The following is an 18712-nucleotide window of genomic DNA, read 5'->3' as shown; positions in this document are numbered from 1 at the left end:
TCCAAAGAAAAAGTCATTAGAATGTTGAGTTATGATCTGTTTCTTGTAAAATTGTGCCAGTCCGCCATTTATAGCCCTGTATTTCAACCAATTCTAATTACTTCTTAGAATATACTTCTTCCAACCCTTGGAAAATATTTCAAACCCTGATCCAAGCAATCAAGCATACTTCTTGGTTTGCAAGCTGATTGGGACCCAATGCATGCAAGTCTCAATGAAAGGCCCCTCCTTCCCAGAAGCCACACAATCCTTATCTCCAGGACTCTCCAGGGCTCCCAAGAGCCAGCGTCATTTGGCTTCCTAACTTTGGAAGGTGACCTTTCATGGAGGATGTTGGGTGTTAGGAAGCTAATGAGGAAGAACAAAAATTTTCTGCATCTCCCCAGGGAGGGTCTTTCCTTCTCTGTCATAGCTGAGCATCATTGGAAGTCACTGGCCATTCCCTTCCTCCACCTCTGGAGAGTAGGCTGGTTCAGCTCAGAATCCATTGTGGGGTGCTGGGTAATAGAGTCCTTGCATTGCTTCTGCTTTATCTCTACAAAATTCCCACAAGGTTTAAAACAAAACAAAACAAAACAAAACAAAAAAACAAAAAAAAAGAGTCCCTGTTGGCTTGTGAAGTCAAGATCTCCTTGGTACAGCTCAAATTTGGCTGAGTCCAGTGGATGTTCTCCCTCACCTATCTTTTTAAATATATTAATCATTTCAGACAATTTAAGCAACTCAAAGATTTTCAGAAGTCTGTTCCTTTTATGCTTTGAATGGGAGTAGAATCACCAGCAGTGCTGAAGGAAACATTTTTATAGACTTTCTAAATCTCCCCACTGCTGAGAAGAATTAAAAAAAAAAAAAAAAAAAGAAAAGAAGCATTTCTCTTGTCTCTTTATTTCTAATCACTTTTTCCTTCTAACGGGACTGAAGCACCATGAGAAATGGCGCTCTTTTACGGCAAGGACTCATTTGCCCATAACGAACACTGAGTACAAAAGCAAATTAAAAAAAAAAAAAAAAACCCAACCCTATGCTTAGAGAGACCATTAGGAACGATTTGACATTTATTGAACAACAGATGGCGATTAAAAGCATAAAAGCTAGATTGCCTTGCTAGAAACAAAGGGTAGTTCTACTGAGGAAGTCTAACGTTTCAATTAAAATACCTCTCAATGTCAATTAAATCATATGAAGATAAGTCTGAAAATGGTTTCTAGCTGCACTATAATCAATAGTGCAGTTAAAATCCTCATCAAGAAGCACCCAAGTTTTTAGGTTGACAGTTTGCTAAAAGATTAGCCAAAGCTTCAGGAAACCATTTCCTTCAGTGTAGGGTTCAAAAGGTAAACATTTAACCAGGAGTGCTTCCTATGTATGAAACAGATTTATTTCAATGATGGGAAAGAAGCCTCCCTGCCTTTGCTTTGTTTCAAATCTCAACCACTTTTCAGTATGGATTAGGCATTAGTGAGGGGTGGGGAAATAACCCCATTATTTCCACAGCAAGGATCTCGCTTTAATGATATCCATATCATTTGGGAAATAGCAAGTTGGAGTGGAGAGAGAAGTGGTTTGGTAATGAGACAGACCTTGGTTTGAAACATGGCTCAGTTACGTTGGATGAGTGTCTTTGGTAATCAGAATCTGTTTTTTCATTTGTAAATTTCTCATTTTTCATTTGTAAAATGTCATCATAACATGACCTTTCTTGGATTGCCTGGTGCATTCTAGGGTCTCGGAGAATGAGGACCCCTATCTTTAGCTGTCTTTTGGAAGAACCTAATGATAGAGAATCCATTGTAGCAGATCTTACCAAAACTGAGTTCAGGGAGACAGTGGTTTTGCTACACATCATATGCCAAAAGGTGTGCTAATGTTAGAGTAGGCAGTTAGTTGGGTTCTAACAGGATACCGGGAGGCCAGCAAGGACGAAGTTCTGGCCAGCTATCGGGAAGATCAGAGGCAGGTCCTGACAGCACTCCACAAGAAGCCAGATCTAACCAGACAGGCCCAAGATGGCAGATGCCATGACAGGAACCCCCTGACCAAATTGAGAAGAAAAGGCTAGGGAATTCTCCTTTCTGTCCCAATAAATACAATAAATATTCTGCCCCTCAGAACTGTCAATAAAAGGTAGAAGCCCAAGCCCCAGGGCACACAGCTCCCTCTCTCTCTCTCTGTCTCTGTCTCTGTCTTGAGCTCAACCCTTCTCATATCTCAAAAGTGTACTTTTCGCTTTTAATAAACTTTCCTGCTTGTGTTCCTTGTCCTCTGTGCTATGTGTCTGTCCTTAAATTCATTCTTGTGACTAGACCAATCATCTTCCGTGACTCCTTCAGATCTGGCTGAGTCAAGGCCCCAGGACCCGAGGTCTCCCTAGTTCACCCAGCAGCAATATGGATTGAATCATTTCCCCCTAAAATTTGTATCTTGAAATCTTAGCCTGCAGTACCCCAGAATGTGACTGTTTGGAGATGGGGTTGTTGCAGATGTAATCAGTGAAGTTAAGATGAGGTCATACTGTGTAGAAGGGTGAGCCCTCATCCAACGTGACTAGTGTCTTTATGGAAAAGGCAAATATAGAGACAGCCACCCACACTGGGAGGATGCCACGTGAGCGTGAAAGCAGAAGAATCTATAAGCCCAGGGAAGTCAAGACATTGCCAGCAGGCCACCAGAAGCTAGGAGAGACACTTGGAACAGATTCTCCCTCACAGCCTCCAGAAGGAAGCAAACTTGCTGAGATTTTGATCTCAGACTCCCAGCTTCCAAAACGGTGAGATGACAAATTTCTGTTGTTGAAGCCGCCAGTTTGTGGTTCTTGCTACCACTGCCCTAGCAAACCGATACACTGTGTCAAATACATTTGGTAAACATTGGTACAGCACCCTGCTTTTGACATTTCATAAAGCAGCTTACTAAAGAAAGTCAGGTCTCTGAGAAATCCTGCTACTAAGAATTGTCTCTACCTTTGCTAAATCCAGTGTTTCCCAAACACTTGGCCATGTAAGACTTTCCCCCGTGCATCAATACCTATTTACATACTTTTGGAACTACTTTGGGAAAGAAGGCTTTGGAATGCTTTGCCCTGAACCCCACCCTGCAATTTACATCAACCTATTCCTTCACCTCAGCCCCAGGGCTGTCACTCCAGCTCTTGCTCCCTTCCGAGCCACAACCACTCACTTAACCACGTGCTCCGCACCACTCCAGAATGATGCCAGCCCCTTCCTCATCGCTGCATCCCTGAGCAACTCTGCCGGATGCTCTCTCCCCTTTGCTCCACATCTGCTCTCCAGGTGTTGGGTGTGGCTTGAGGAAGTGATGGAACTGAGTTAAATGATGGATTTGGATCCTGGGCAGTAAAATGTAATACATTTCAAGCTGAGTTTCCACTGCCGCTCAGTAATCCTTGTATTCTTGTATTGCTTCTCCTGTGCTTGCATGCCTGCTTTTAAGCACTCACTCATTCATCACCTGGTGAGTGCCCCACCATGAGCCAGTGCCTATACCAGTCACTGGGCAGGTAGGCGAGTAGGGGAAGGCATTGATGAATCACTTCCTTCAAATGCCACTGGTCTAGCAGAGGAGGTAAACTAACACTATCAGAGGAGAAGCATTCACGGAAGTACTGTCATATGTGGCAGAAAAAGGGAATACAGAACCGACCAACAACTGTTTGCCAGCCGAGGGTGGGAGAATATATTTCAGGCAGAAGTAATAGCAGATGTATTCAGAAAATTTCAAGTCCTGGTCAGATGTTAGGTTACTAGTTGGGGGAGAATACCATGCGAAGCTAGGAAGGAGACAGGGGTAAGAATGTTACTTGCTGAGGCATTTGCAGTTTATCTCGTAGGGAAGGGGAAGCCATTGATCTGTACATATGTAGTGATGGCATTATATGTGATTTGAATTTTCTTCTTTGTCCTTGTTAGTATTTTCAAGATTCTCTGCCTGCTTTAGTTTTTGTGCTGCATGCACGTGTTTTTACCAAAAGGATTCAAAACATTCATACATACACAGAGGGAATCCTGGATTTTCTCACCACTTTCCCCACCAACTTATATTCTCTTCTAATAAGTCGTGGTTTATTCTTTCTGTCCCTCAGTTACCTTTCTATGTATTTGGTGTATATGTACATGCATACATGCATACATAAATGTATGCACGTATGCCACATACGTGTTCATATACACATGCCTGTGACTCAGATTTGTTAGCTATAAAACAGATACAACCATGCCATGCCTCTGTTTAATGACTTAGGCTTTCACATTTGCAATATTTTCACATTGCAACTCTTTCCACACATGGGTTATTGCAATAAGTTTTTAATAAGTTTTTTAAATAAGCTTATGTATTTTGATAAATAGAGATTTTCCCACACTAGACTAATTTCTGAATTATGTTTTCCTTTTGGTGCTTTTAAGGTTTCCAGACTATACTACAGTATTTTTGCACGTGGTATGATATTAATAAGATGTAAGTTTCTTGTTAGTTTTTGATTCAAAAAGGCTAACAAAAGTCCCAATGCCATTTATTGAATAATAATACTAGTATAATCAGAAATAAAATATTTTAAATATGTATATTAATTTGGTGCCATTTTACAGGTTGGATTGGAAGGGATTGAGAACAATTAGGAGATTTTTTATAGGAAGAAAATTTCCAGGTAAGGAAGTCTAATAGCTTAAGCCAAGGAACTGGCTTTGGCAGTAAATAGGTGACCCAGAGAAGAAGACATGAAATTGAGAGGTCATTAGGAAGAGAATAAATAAGGATTTGTAACTGACTGACTGAGGGAGAGGGAGGAATCCTGTGTGATTCTCAGGTTTCCAATCTTGGTGACGTTAAGTACTAAGAAATGTCCTGGACAGGAGAATAGATTGAACACAATAAAATATGCTTCGCCATCTCAATTAATCAAAATCCCGGGTAAAATGTTTAAAAATTAAAAATGCACACTAAAAGCAAGCAGGTCCTCTAATGCTGAAAATGGAAAGGGAACTGGGAGCAGTGAGTCAGAAGCAAAGCCATCTTGCTCAGGGAGGCCTGGAGGCAACAGAGGCCGGAGTGGCTATGTTTTGAACAGCATCTTGGGATGACGTTAAGTCCACAAACACTGGGTTGGGCTGGGGGCACCGGGGGCCCCCTGGGTGAGACTTTGGGCTAGAAAAGTGCTTCATTTACTTGTAAGGGGGGAAATAATGGCTGCCCACTACATAGGGCTGCCACCTGAAACCAGCTGCTGCCTCAGGCTGAGGGTGGAAGCCATCTTACCAGGTCAACAACAGGATTGGGTCACATTCAAGCCCAGGCCCACATACACGCAACCAGGGTGGAACAAGAACCCTGAGACCATAAACTCACTTAAACACTGGTTTGGAACTGGTCAAGCTCACTCTGCCTGAGCAGAAGACTATAAAATTAGCCAACTGGGAGGCTAAGAAATAGAAAAAATAGTGATAGACAGATGTAGACGGATAAGTTTCACATCTAGGCTCTTAGCAGTCCAAGCGCCGAATATCAAGCATAATGAGAAATCCTATAAGCCACTGGAGGAAAAAAATAAAAACGTAGACCATAATCTCACAATAATAAGGTGGGCAGCCTAGCTCTTAGCAGTGATAGTTATCATAAGGCAACGGGATAAATTTTTAAAGTCCTAATGGCAAATGATTGGGGATTTAAACATTTATAATGAGTAGGATATTTTATACTTCTTGTTTTGTTTTGGGTCAGGTGCTTGTTTTACCTATTTAAAAAATTAAATAGAAGAGTACAAGTAAGAAATAGACATCTCAGGCCTACTAGGACTTAGAAAGGTTTCCACGAACAGTAACTTGAATAGATTACGCTCACTAAAAAGATTACTCAATGATATACTTTAGTTTGAAGAAAAATATATTCAGAAGGAAGATGTGGAATGCAAGTAGCAAAGGGAGCAAATAAATTGTGGTGGTAAATCTAAATGAGAATTGACATTAAAATCAATGAGAATAATGACAGCATTGTTCATCATATGCGCTGAAAACAAAATGATCTGAAATATCAAACAAACAAACAGCACAACAGCAGGGGAGTGATTCTGAAGGGAGTTCAATTCTACAAGGTTCTAGTTTAGTTTAGAAGGAAGACAGATATGTGTATGAACTTTAGCTTTTAATAGAAAAATTTAAATTTATATATATAACTTTATATATCTTTTTTTTAAGTGTTTTTTTTTTTTTTTTTTTTTTTTTTTTTTTTTTTGAGAGAGAAAGAGCGAGAGCACGAGCAGGGTAGGTGCAGAGAGAGAGGGAGAGAGAGAGAATCCCAAGCAGGCTCTGCACCATCAGTGTGGAGCCTGATGTGAGGCTTGAATCCACGAACTGTGAGACCATGACCTGAGCTGAAACCAAGAATTGGACGCTTAACCGACTGACCACCCAGGCGCCCCTATACCTTTATATATCTTATAAATATATCCTATATATTAACTATACATACATATGAAAAATCTAGGCATAATTACTAAAGGCACAAACATAGACTATCATGCTAAGTGGGTAAAGGAAAATAAGGAAAATGAAGAAAAGGTAATTAATCCACAGAAAGTAGGACAAGAAAATGCATGAAGTAAAAGCACAGCAAATAGAAAACGTCAGAGGCGGGGCGCCTGGGTGGCTCAGTTGGTTAAGCGGCTGACTTCGGCCCAGGTTATGATCTCAGGGTCCGTGGGTTCGAGCCCCGCATCGGGCTCTGTGCTGACAGCCCAGAGCCTGGAACCTGTTTCAGATTCTGCATCTCCCTCTCTCTCTGCGCCTCCCCTATTCACGCTCTGTCTTTCTCTGTCTCAAAATAAATAAACATTAAAAAAAAAAAAAGAAAACGTCAGAGGACTTTATAAACACATCAGTGGAATGGCAGAGAGGCCCCAGAAAATAACTTAGGTGTGGAGCTTGGTTTATTGAAGGGACATCAACACCAGTGGGGAAAGATACCCTACAAACTCCATAATGTTGAGACAGCTGACTTTCGGCAAGGAAGGCAAAGGAGAATTAGATTATGACTTCACACCATACACAAGCAAATTCCAGACAAAAATGTGGAAAATGAAACTCTAGGAAGCAAAAAGAAACTACTAGGAAAAACATGTTTAAAAAAAAAAACATAGAAAATAATTGAAAAAAATGTGGACTAGAGATAAAGAATGAATTTTTTTTTAAAGATCAAAAAGCACATTCTATTATGGAACAGCTAGATAATTTTGACTCCACAAGGCAAAATGCTCAATAAATTGAAATTTAAAAACAACCTATGGACAGGAGAGGGCATTTTTTTGTGCCCACGGGAAAGGATCAGTGTCCACAATAAATAAAAAATCCCTATGAATGAATAAGAAAAATACAAAGAAAATACAGGGAAAAAATGTCAAAGGATACGAAAAGCAGGTCACAGCAGAGAAGTGAGTGAACAATAAACACAGGAATTTTGAAAAGCTTTCCATTTTACTAGTTATTTGGCAAAATGCAAATTAAAATAGGGAACAACATCTTTTACCCTCTGTGTACAAAAAGTAAAGTCTGACACTTTTACGTATGGGTGAGCATGTGGACAAAGATACCCAATCAACCACCAAAAGAAAAATAGACCTAATGTTCAGGCTGTTACTTTACTATTTTCCCCTTTTGTTTGTTTTGCATTTCATCCCAATCCTGGCACAGGACAAAGGCTGTAGGCAGAGCACATGACATGACTTTTGAATGAGCGAATGAATCCCCCAAATAAACTAGGTATCCTCTCTTTCTCTGTGGACTGAATGTATGTGTTCCCCCCACTGCCCCAATTCAGATGCTGAAACTCTATCCCTCAATATAATGCTATTAGGAGGTGGGGCCTTTGGAAGGTAATTAGGATTTGATGAGGTCATGAGGGTGGGAGCCCTCCTGAAGGGGATTAGTGCCCTTATAAGAGGAGACACCAGTGAGCTTTCTTTTCCTCTCCACTCTCCCACTTTGTGAGCATCCAGGAAGCAGTTGACAGTCTATGACTAAGGAGAAGGCTCTCACCAGAACAGACCATGTCGGCACCATGATCTCAGACTGCCTGCCTCCAGAACAGAGAGAAAAGAAAGGTCTGTTGTTTATAAACCACCCAGTCTATGGTACTTTGTTATAGGAGACGGAACAGACTAAGACACCTTCCTTGACACCTTATTTCATTTTGTTTGTATCTTTTTATGGCGCTTACGTTATTTTGCTTCTGTTACAGCCATTTGTTAGTGTGTGTACTTGTCTTATTTTATTCTCCATTTTCATCCTTCCAGTGACAAAAATTTTGAAGGCTGGCACTATTTTATATGTGACTTTTCTATTACTCGCAGCCTACTACCTTGGATATAATGGGTGCTCAATAAATATTTGTTAGATTTAATTCAATAGAGGTAAAAATCATGTCATCTTCTCTAGAAAAATGTGCTGGCCATGAGAACCATTGTTTACCAGTGAATCTCCTAGAACTTTCATGTATCAATTTTAAAGGGCTTTATAGCCTATGAACACTACATGAGGTGGGCTAAAAACATTTTTAGCCCACCTCACATTTTAAGCTTTTCCTTATGAGAGGAAAAAAAAAATCGCTAGATTTATTCATTTATTCTCGGAAGATTGTACTTAGAGGAGGAAATGAGGGTTATGGCAGCAATCCAAGCATCCTGAAAATGTGTTGGAATTCCCCCCAAATTGGATTTACCTTTCTTCACACCACTGATGCTCTCTTGGCATTTTGATCACTAAAGACAATAGGATCTCCAAGCGATTTGGGGTTTCCTGGAGAGCGAGTTTTGGTTTAATTAGGTCCCACTGTATGAACTGCAGTTTGATTCACACTGGTGGAGAGGAGAAGGCATTCTCTCTCCTTGTTTCTTCCCCACACCTCCTCCTCCATGTCTTTCTAAACCACATCTCCTTTCCACCTATCTTTCCTTCTCGTTGCTTGTCACCCTTCGTAGGCTGTTCAGTTACAACTTAGTTACTTCTGTTAAATCTCTGCCTCTAAAGCCCATACCTGTTGTAGCTTCTCCTTGTCCGCACCAAGTGATCTTTCTCAGGGATGAGGAAGGAGGGCATTTAGTATGGTACAGACGCATTCTGTAAGCCACCCTAGAAAGAACTATCACTATTCAATGAGTGTTCTCTGGTGGTTTAGGACACGGGGAAAATTTAGCAACCCAGGATGCCTGGGCATCACTGGGCAGAAATAATTGCTAATTAGTATCCTACTAGCTTGGGAGCATTAATTGGCTTTGGGGGATCTGCTTTCTAGACCCAAAGTGTATTTTGTTCATTTTAGCTTGCTATATAGGATGAGGGAGGAATAACAATTACTGAAATAGTTTCATTTCAGTAATTCAACCTAATGAAGACTTGTCATTTGAATGATTATTCAGTAGTTGGTCCTTGTTTTTTCTGCCAAGGTTTTAGAAAAACAAGCTCAGATATTTCTCAAGCCTGAGAAAACACAGCCTTTCCTTTAAAATAATTTAGAGAAATTTATTTTATTCACGGATACAGGAATGCTGACAAAAGAATTGTCATCCTGTGTGATTACGTAAGTAGAGAGAAAAGGAAAGAAGATATCTTTTGAAACATATCATTTTCATTTCAGAACACATCAAGCAATAATATAAAATAAAGTGCCTCAAATTGATATCTTTAATTTTCTCCTAGAAAGAAAATTTGTCAGCTATTTTATGATTTATTGAGGCTAAAGCCATACGTGAGGACAAGTTTTTATGATTAATTAAATAAAATTACTTGAGCATAATACTCATGATGATATTATCTTTGAATTAAAACTCACTTGAATAAGATTGATGACATTTTCAATCAGCAGATTAATTAAACTCTTTTGTTAATTACACATAAGTCAATATGTTTGGATTATGTATCAATCAATATGCTGAAGCAACATCCACTTACTTTGCTCTAGAAAATGGTTTTGCTGATATTTTTTTAGCAGCTTATTTTAGAAGTTAGCGTTCTTTCATTTTCTTTATACCAGAGGTCTCAATATTTAGCAAATTTAGATGTGAAAATAATTGTCACAACATTTTTTTTTTGCTTTTTTTTTTTGTCTTTGCGAAAGTCTTTTTTTGGGCTGAAATGAGCTGTTTTTTTGTTTAACATTCTGGGTTTTTTCTAATTTTATTATTATCTTTTTATTTGAGAGAGAGAGAGTGCGAGTGGGGGAGAAGGGGGGGAGAGAGAATCTCAAGCAGGTTCTACACCCAGTGCGGAGCCCAACAAGGGGCTCGATCCCACGACGCTGCGATCATGACCTGATCATGACCTAAGCCAAAATCAAGAGTCTGAAGCTCAACCTACTGAGCCACCCAGGCACCTCTGTGTTTAACGTCCTGAAGAACTGTTAACCTGTTTCTGCACCTTACTCTACCTTTGACAATTTCCACCCCTCGCCCTCCTGCCCAGTCCCATTACTAGAGCTTTAATTACCGATGACTTCCTATTTGTCTTTGTAGGTAGAGGTGGGCGGGGCTGGCGGAGGGCGGGGGCGGGAAGGGTGACTAGTGCTTTGTGACAGGAGACACAGAAAGGTAGTTTACTTACCATCTTACAGAGCTTAGGAACCAGTGATAAGCCGACACACCGGTAACTGTTTTGAGTGCCTCTATGAAGCGCAGGAAAACTAAATGCTGTGGTTGGACAATCACCCAGAGCCTCTTCTCCTCCTACAAGTTTCCAAGCATTTATTTTCTGTATTTTTATTCACTGGGCCAGATTCTTCTCTCAGTCTGGCAAGAGTTTACATGCTACAAATAGCTACCCTTGAATGAGTGGGAGTTTTCTAGGCTCTCAGAGAAGCCAATTTGGGGCTGTTATTTAGCTCCTGTCAAAGCCTCGCTGAGACAACTGATATTTGAGAAATAGAGTTTATAGATGTACAGTCTCCTATGTGGGCTAAAGCTATATCCTTGATCACCAGAAAGCTCTAAATGTGGTGCTCATTAGTTTACCCTTTCCCAGTGGAAGTTCTTTCATGAATCATGTTTTAGTGCTAGGTCTTTATCTTTTTTTTTTTTTAAAGCATTTAATACTGGAAACAGTGAAGTGAAGAATATTTCTGAAGCTTCTGTAAAAACTGCTTAAAGATACTGCCCATTATGTTGTTCAATGTTCCTTGCGCAAGAACTCATGTGATGAATTCCTTTGAAAATTTATTACCAGGAAAAAGTTTGTCTCTACTGCAGAAGTGAAAGTTTTGCTTTTTTTCAGACAACAAACGCCATATCCTTTATTGTTTCTCTTTATGCATTGGCTGTCAGGAAGCTCAGAATTAAAGTAAATGCTGTGTCATTAGAAGAGAGAGTAAGAAATACCAGGCAGTTTCCAGGAGGAGCATAGGAGTGAATCTTTGTATTCCTGTTATCTGTTCACTTGCTGATGCAATGGACATTTACTAAAGGGCCACTGTGTTCCAGACACCATGCCAAAGGTTGGGGAGAAGATGACGGTCCTTACCCTGAAATGGATTATGGTCTGGGAGGGGGACAAGATATATACACGAATGAATCTGCCAATGGGCTGCAGGAGGTAAATAAGGGAGCGCTTAGTTCTGCGAGGAGACAGGAAAGGTCCCCCAGATGAATTATGGAGGAAAAAAAAATCGCTGGGTAGACATGGTCAGGGTAGGGCACAAAGCTCAAAAGGGAAAAGCAGCAAAGCAGCCACAGCAGTGTGCGAGGGGAGGGTTAAGAAATGACGGCAGAGAGATGGGTAAAACCCAAATGTCAAAGGCTTCTGTGACTCACCTGGAAGTCTGTGCTTTGTCCTCAGGGGGAATGTAGATTTGTAAAAGTATTTTTTTTTTTTTTCAGTTTATTTATTTGGAGAGGGGGTTGGGGGAGTGCACAAGCAGGTGAGGGGCAGAGAGAAGGAGACACAGAATCCCAAGCAGGCTCCTGGCATCTGCTCAGAGCCAGATGAGGGGCTTGGAGCCCAGCAACCGGGAGATCATCATCTGAGCCAAGATCAAGAATCCCTGGCTCAACCGACTGAGGCACCCAGGTGCTCCGATTTGTAAAAGTAGTTTAAGGCACATGATCAGATTTGCATTTGAGACCGCCTTCTGGCAACCTAGCAGGAGAAGATTTGGGAAGGGGGCCAGATGAGAAGCAGAGGGCCCCGGGCCGGTGGGGGGGAGGCTGGTGGAAAGCACAGGAGCTACAGGGGAGGGACCGGGCTGAGGCTGGGGCACGAGGAGAAGCAGCAGCGAGGACCACAAGCCAGGTTTCTGGCTCCGGAGACTAGGGATGAAGGCTAAAGGAAGAGAAACAGCTGCAACCGCTTGGGCCGGGATATTCCGCTCTGGTTGTCTGGAGCTGCAGGGCCTGGGAGGGCTATGAGGGCCGCTGCTCCTGAGTTGCGAGTCAGAGGTAAGGTTCTGCCCCGCAGGAGGGAAGTCCCACCTCTGAACCGTTGATGGAGCTCTGGGAGTTGTTTCCGCCCTGGAGACAGGCAGAGTCCTTGATCCAGCAGATCCGTCGAGGAGTGGGAAGTGTGAGGATAAGAAAGGGCGAGGCGGTGGGGGGGGGGGGGGCGGGCGGGCAGAAATACTGGTGTCCTTCCTGGAGGCTTGGGAGGCGCGCGGGCAGACAGAAAGGGAGGCCCCTGGGGGGGGGGATGGGGGGCAATGGTGTAGGCCTAGGCACCCCGCCCTCCCGTGATCAGTCTGGGAGGTTCATCCACCTGCACCCTAGGAAATCCAAAGCTCAGCTCCTGCTCTTCCACCCTCCTCCCCACATCACCCCCTTCTCTACTCTCTCCTTGAAGCAGAAACCTACCCTTTTCCGAAGCCAGATCCTCAGTGTCACCCTTGAGGATTTAAGCCCCCCCCCCCCCCCCCCCACGACTTACAGGGAACGTTCAGTTTCTTATTAAGCCCTTCCTTTGTCTCCGGCCCACCCTCGCCCCAGTCACTGCCTTAGTTCAAGCTTCTGACACTTTAAAAAACAATTTTTTTTTTTGCATTTATTTATTTTTGAGAGACAGTGTGAGCAGGGGAGGGGCAGAGAGAGAGGGAGACACAGAATCAGAGAAGCAGGCTGCAGGCTCCGAGCTGTCAGCACAGAGCCCCAGGCGGGGCTCGAACCCCGGAACCGCGAGATCGTGACCTGGGTCGAAGTCGGACACTCAACTGAGCCACCCAAGCACCCCCAAGCTTTTGACACTTTTGGCATGGGTTGTGGCAGTGGTTCCCAGTGGATCTTGCCTCCCTCTAGTCTAGCTCTCAAATTTGTTCGTCACTCCCATGCTAAAAATAATACAATGGACTCCCATTTCCTGCCTGACCAAGTCCAAAGCCTTAGCTTGATATACAAGAGCTATTTAAACAGTGCAGTGTAAGCAGCCATCTTGCCTCATTCTTTTGCATATGCACAGTGCAACGTACAAAGAAGTCTCCGGAGCCCTTGGCCACATTCCTCCCCCTCAACCTTTCCTTAATCCGGGATGACAATGGACAGTCCACCCATCCAAGGTCTAGAGCAGAAAACGGAGCCATGTTTTGTGGAGTTGTGAAATCTACAGCTACCTTTCCATCTTTGGGAAATTTCCTGATACTGAACTGCAGTATATTTTCTCTTATCCCTACACTTTTGCATCTGCCATTTTTTTTTTTTTTTTTTTTGTCTGCAACGACTTTCCCTTCTTCATTTGGATAGATTTATTGAAGAAAGAATACAGAAGTAGTGAATTCTGTACAAGAAGGGATGTTTTGTCCAGGTGATAGTTAACCCAAAGGTTGTTTTCTTTCTCTACCTGGTCCCATCCAAGCCAGGATTTATAAAATCCTTCCCATGGCTATAGTGCAGTTCAAAGAGACAGAAAGAGAGATCAGAACAAAGAACAAAAAGTCACCTCTGGGTAACTATTAGAGGCAGCCACTGTTTGTAGAGAGTGCACTTTAGAGGAACCCAAATCTCCTCAGAAATAAGCTTGATGACTTAACAATAAATTTTGAACAATTGTGGACCGAGAAACTGAAAGTTCTCTGTTATTTGAAAGAAAGCCGTGATACAGTGAAGCGTCCTTTGCAGAGCACAGGGGTTTCAGATGTAGAATTTTTGTGAAGATGAAGAATTTGGTGCAAATAATGTAGCTCCAGGGCAGAGGAAAAAGAGCATGTGCCCTGAATCCAGAGGGACGTTTCTCTTAGCAATATTTGGCTAAAAGTTTTGCCGATTCTGAGGTGAGGGAGAACGAGTAGTTTGCTGTGTGTTTTCATGCCTTTATAACGGTTTGATAATCCATATACAATCAACTTCAAAGTAAGCATTGATTTAGTCATTCTCAGCTGGGGAAGCAAATATTATAAACTTGAAACCCTTGGTTAAAATTAAGAGCAACTATCAGTCATCATGCTGTTTGATAAGCCCAGGAAGAAAAGAATCCTACATGTCAAATGCTTTGAATTTTGAAAGTGCTTCACGGATGAGATAAGGATATTTACGTTCTGTGACCACAACTACAGAGCTAGCGAAGAACGCAGGTAAGAGAACAGACTAGGAGGGGAAGGGCAGTATTGAAATTTAAGTTTATGCACGCAGGCTTTGTCTGCTAATAAGTTTATTGGAAAGGAGCTGGAAGCTTCTGCCTCAGATTCAGTAACTATAAATTTCTCCCTGAGATGGTCATTTAATGTTAACTACAAAATTGCTGCTTAATATTCATGGAGTGCAACCTTCCCCACTGCTGCACGTGCAAAATATTCTATTATTTCCTTAATTCATATTTGTTTTGTAGGAAATGGAATTTGCTTACTTAATTTGTAAATAGATGCAAGCAGCATTTTGTTAATCTATGTAAAAATTGTTCTTGCGTTAGTTGGAAAATCCTTTTATCTCTGGACTTTTTTTTTTTTTTTTTGTAGGTTGCAGGTACATACCTTCCTTTAGCTGGTTTGGAGCCAAAGACAACATGAGGGTTGGTTCCTATAACCCACTAACTTTAACTTATTGAGCATTTCCTGTGTGCCAGGTGCTGTATTGAGTGCAATGCCCATCACCCTGTAATCTGGCTGTATGAGTCCGAGTTCAGTCAAGGAAAGAGAGCAACCATGTGAGTGTCATGGGATGAGGGGCTTGTTCGGGGTCGAGCTGGGGCTGGCTCATGAGCTCCTGAGAGCACTTGTGCGCCTTTCTTCCCAACTCCATGTTCAATGACTTCATATCGATGGCTTGAAAAGTGGGAGTATTCGGACCACAGATATCAGCAAAAGCTGCAAATTGGGTTCTCCCTGGAAAGCAGGTTTATTACATACCTGTGCAAGGTGGGGAAGTGAAAGCCTGGGAGAGGGAGCTGGAGGGTTGGCGGTGTCATTTACCGGTTGTCCTGAAGCAGTGGCCCAGAGAGGCAGTTCGGAGCTCGCAGTGAGATCTGGGAAACTAAGCACGTCCAGTCGCTGAATGTGGATTGCAAGGGGAGGATTACTTGGAGAGGACCGAGGGGAGCTACAGCCTCTGTGTGGCACCTGCCTCTGTGGTTTGCAGCCAAGCATCTGGGGTGGGCTTGTGGCTGCTGTTGATGAGCAGAAGCCGCCGTCCGGGGGACAAGCTAGGTGTGGAGCAGAGGGAAGTCAGCACCGGCTGGGATCCTTACTGCTGTGTCACCGTCACCATGTCTGACTGCAGGGAAAGGTCTCCTGCCCTTCCCCTCTCTCCTGCTTCACTTCCATCTCCCAAATTTTGGGCAGGTTTCTCTTTTGGCCAATCCTAACCTTGAGCCCTCTGGGAAACAGTTGTCATCACGGTTCCCAGCTTAACCAAGTTGACATGGCACAATCCCACACGCTTCCCCAACGGGGCGGTGAGACGGATATCATGCTCTCCATTTTTCAGAAAAGAAAACCAAGATCCAGTGAGGTTATACAAACATGTCACTAGGTCTGTTAGATTCCGAAGCCTATCTTCTTCATTACCATAGTACCCTGGGAGTGTGTTTATTCTCATTTTGTCTTTTTTGGCTGTTTGTAAAATAATGGCCCAAATCAAAGAATCCCTTCCCAAAAGTGCCACACGTAAACATTTGTCATGGGTGAACCCATCTGACAATTATCATAAGTGTTCTAGTGCCCAGGATGACCAGGTAAGATGAGCATTTACAAAAAAATGTACGTTAACAGGGCTTACTCCAGTCTGTTATGGTGTGTCTGGGCCTTAATTCTGGGGATACAAGGATGCTGGGATGGTGAGATAGGATGTCTGCCATCAAGGAGCACACTGTCTGAGAAAAATAGAGCAGTAATTTTAGTTCCAGACCATTTTATGTACTTTTCCAGATTTACTCAGCCCCACCTGCCCTCTTGGCCTTAGATGGTTGCTCAGTGGACGGCCTGGCCAACACTGCCATAGTCTGAATGCTACCGTCACCACCTGGGCTCAGCATGGGTTTCATTTTGTCCACCGGAGTGGGGGCCTTCGGGCTTCTCGGCTCAGATCTGACCTGACCAAACACACAAGGCCTGTGACTTCCCTGGCACTTCTGGGCTCAGAGGTAGCCGTGCATCATTGGCTCTGGGCTGGGCTTCTCCAGCGGCTTCCCGGAGGGACTGGATGTCATAACTCAGAAGTGAGTGGGGAGGTGACACATTGGGGGGGTGACCTTTGAGCAATGGTAGACAAGAGTTGGAGGATCCTGGCTGATATATCCTCCTTTCCTGTCCACGTGGACTGTTCCAGGTATAGTGGTTCCACACAGCTGACTAGGAGGGGTGGAGAGTCATGTGACTGAATAGCTGACTATGTTTTCCAGGAAGATGTGGCCAGCTCAGTAACCCACCACTTTGTTTATGCCTGTCCTCCTTCCCTTCCTCTCTCCCCTTCTCCCTCATGGTCGCTTCCCTGGAATTGCACCTCTGCAAAACGTTGGCCTCTCATCTTTGCCTCAGACTCATCTCTAGGGAGCCTAGGCAAAGATAATTACCTAAAGGTAAACAAATGCTAAAAAAAAAAAAATTGTGATAATGGCATGTATAAAATACTATTGGAGAGGGTTGCTAAAAATATAAAATATATACATATATATGATACATATATATGGCTATATATATATATATATATATATATATATATATATATTCAAAGCCCAAACCTTCCATACCTAACTCATTAATTTCTGAAATTAATTCCTAGGTGTTCCACACGCCGTGACGTGACAGTATATCGTGATCCTCAGGTAACGTGTTTGCATTCTAAAAGAGATCTCATTAAGTCAAAAGGATGAGTAGTATGTGTACTTCATACTGCATAGTGGGGTAGACGTGAAGGAGGAAGGAGACTCTCAAATCACATCCCATCGGGCACGGTCCACTTTCTCCCAACATGATAATCTTATGAGTAAGGCTTGCCACAGTAGAGATGTGACTTTATGTTCTAACAGGTGTTAAAATTTCTTGAATTACCAATATTGGCAAGGAAACAACTACACACTGACTTCAATGGCACTAATGGGTGCCTTCTTTAAGAAAGATATTATTATTATTACAAGACTATTTAAAAAAACCCACTTCATCCAGAAGATCTGTAGTCCAATTGTATTAATCCCACTGCAAAGGCACGGGGAGATTCTGTTGAAATTAATAGAAAATGGCAAAATAATACCTTACGTTAATGATTAACATATTAGGAAAGTTTAAAAAGCATACTTCTAGACTCAGAGTCTCTGGAATGAGTCTATGAACATGCATATGCTCATATTTTTCAATGTGATTGTTTGGCAACTGCAGAATGGGTAAATTAGCTTCCTTTATTAAAAGAGAAGAAGTCTCCCAAATTGACTTTGGGAACTAAATCCCAAACTGCAAATAATTGAAAATAAAGGTTAAAAATGAATACGCTGATACAGCAGTCTCCTAGAACAGAGCGCATCATCACTATACAATTATAACTGGGTTTTCCAAGTGGAAGATTAAAAGAGAAACTCAGTTTTGACATTTTAGCCAAAAGGATTTTTAGCAGAACCTTGTGGTAAAAATAAGGGCAAAGGTAAAATGGTGTGTTTACCCTAAAGCGTCTGAAAATCTTCACAGTAATTAGAAAAAGGGATTTTTTTTTCCTATCAAGTTTTCATCTTCTCTCTTCTTGCTTAGAGACAGAATCATCTCGATGGAAAATTAGCAGTCACAGAGCAGTGTTCAATTTCACTAAATTATGGCACAATTCTGGTGCTGTATGTTATGAGGAGCCTTTAATGCCATTGCTGGAGGACAATCAGAGATTTTTCCAGTTCTTGGTAGTTGAATTGCAAAGGAGAATATTAATAAGATAAAATCCTGGGATGGGAAAATCTTTCAACTCTGAAATTCTATGCCTGGAAGAATCGTAAGATAGCATTTTCTCATAAAGTACCTTTGCTTTGGAAGATCCACAATCCTGATTATTATTCAAACCTAATTTCAGCTCAGAAAACTTAAGTGAAAGACAATCTTCAAGTTCTGAGGATTATAAAAGATGACAGGATGTATGTACTTTTGATCAAAAATGCACCAGGGGCAACCGCTGCCCACCAAAAGACAGCTCAGAGAGGCTGTCAGTCAGAATAAGAGGGATGCAAGTCAGAGCAAATCACCGTGTCAGACTCCCGGGCAATGAAACCATTACTCCTTAAATGCTGGGCAGTTAGGAAATGTTGCTGTACCGTGAAAATGACATTATGACATTCTC

The 18712-nt window shown here is 42.2% G+C and overlaps 1 long non-coding RNA gene across 1 annotated transcript in view; it reads left to right on the top strand.

The window, feature by feature from the left end:
• Positions 1-17225, top strand: part of LOC147584737 (uncharacterized) — a 34576-nt gene extending 17351 nt beyond the window's left edge. Inside the window, exons 5-6 of the long non-coding RNA XR_015255940.1 lie at positions 15030-15110; positions 17183-17225. This is a non-coding gene — a long non-coding RNA (uncharacterized LOC147584737). The remainder of the gene's footprint in view (positions 1-15029; positions 15111-17182) is intronic.
• The last annotated feature ends 1487 nt before the right edge of the window (positions 17226-18712 follow it).

Source organism: Puma concolor, chromosome A1, assembly GCF_028749965.1.
Source record: "Puma concolor isolate L17-30 chromosome A1, mPumCon1.1.hap2, whole genome shotgun sequence".
In the NCBI taxonomy this organism is placed as follows: Eukaryota; Metazoa; Chordata; class Mammalia; order Carnivora; family Felidae; genus Puma; species Puma concolor.
This window is presented reverse-complemented; position numbering and strand designations above follow the sequence as displayed.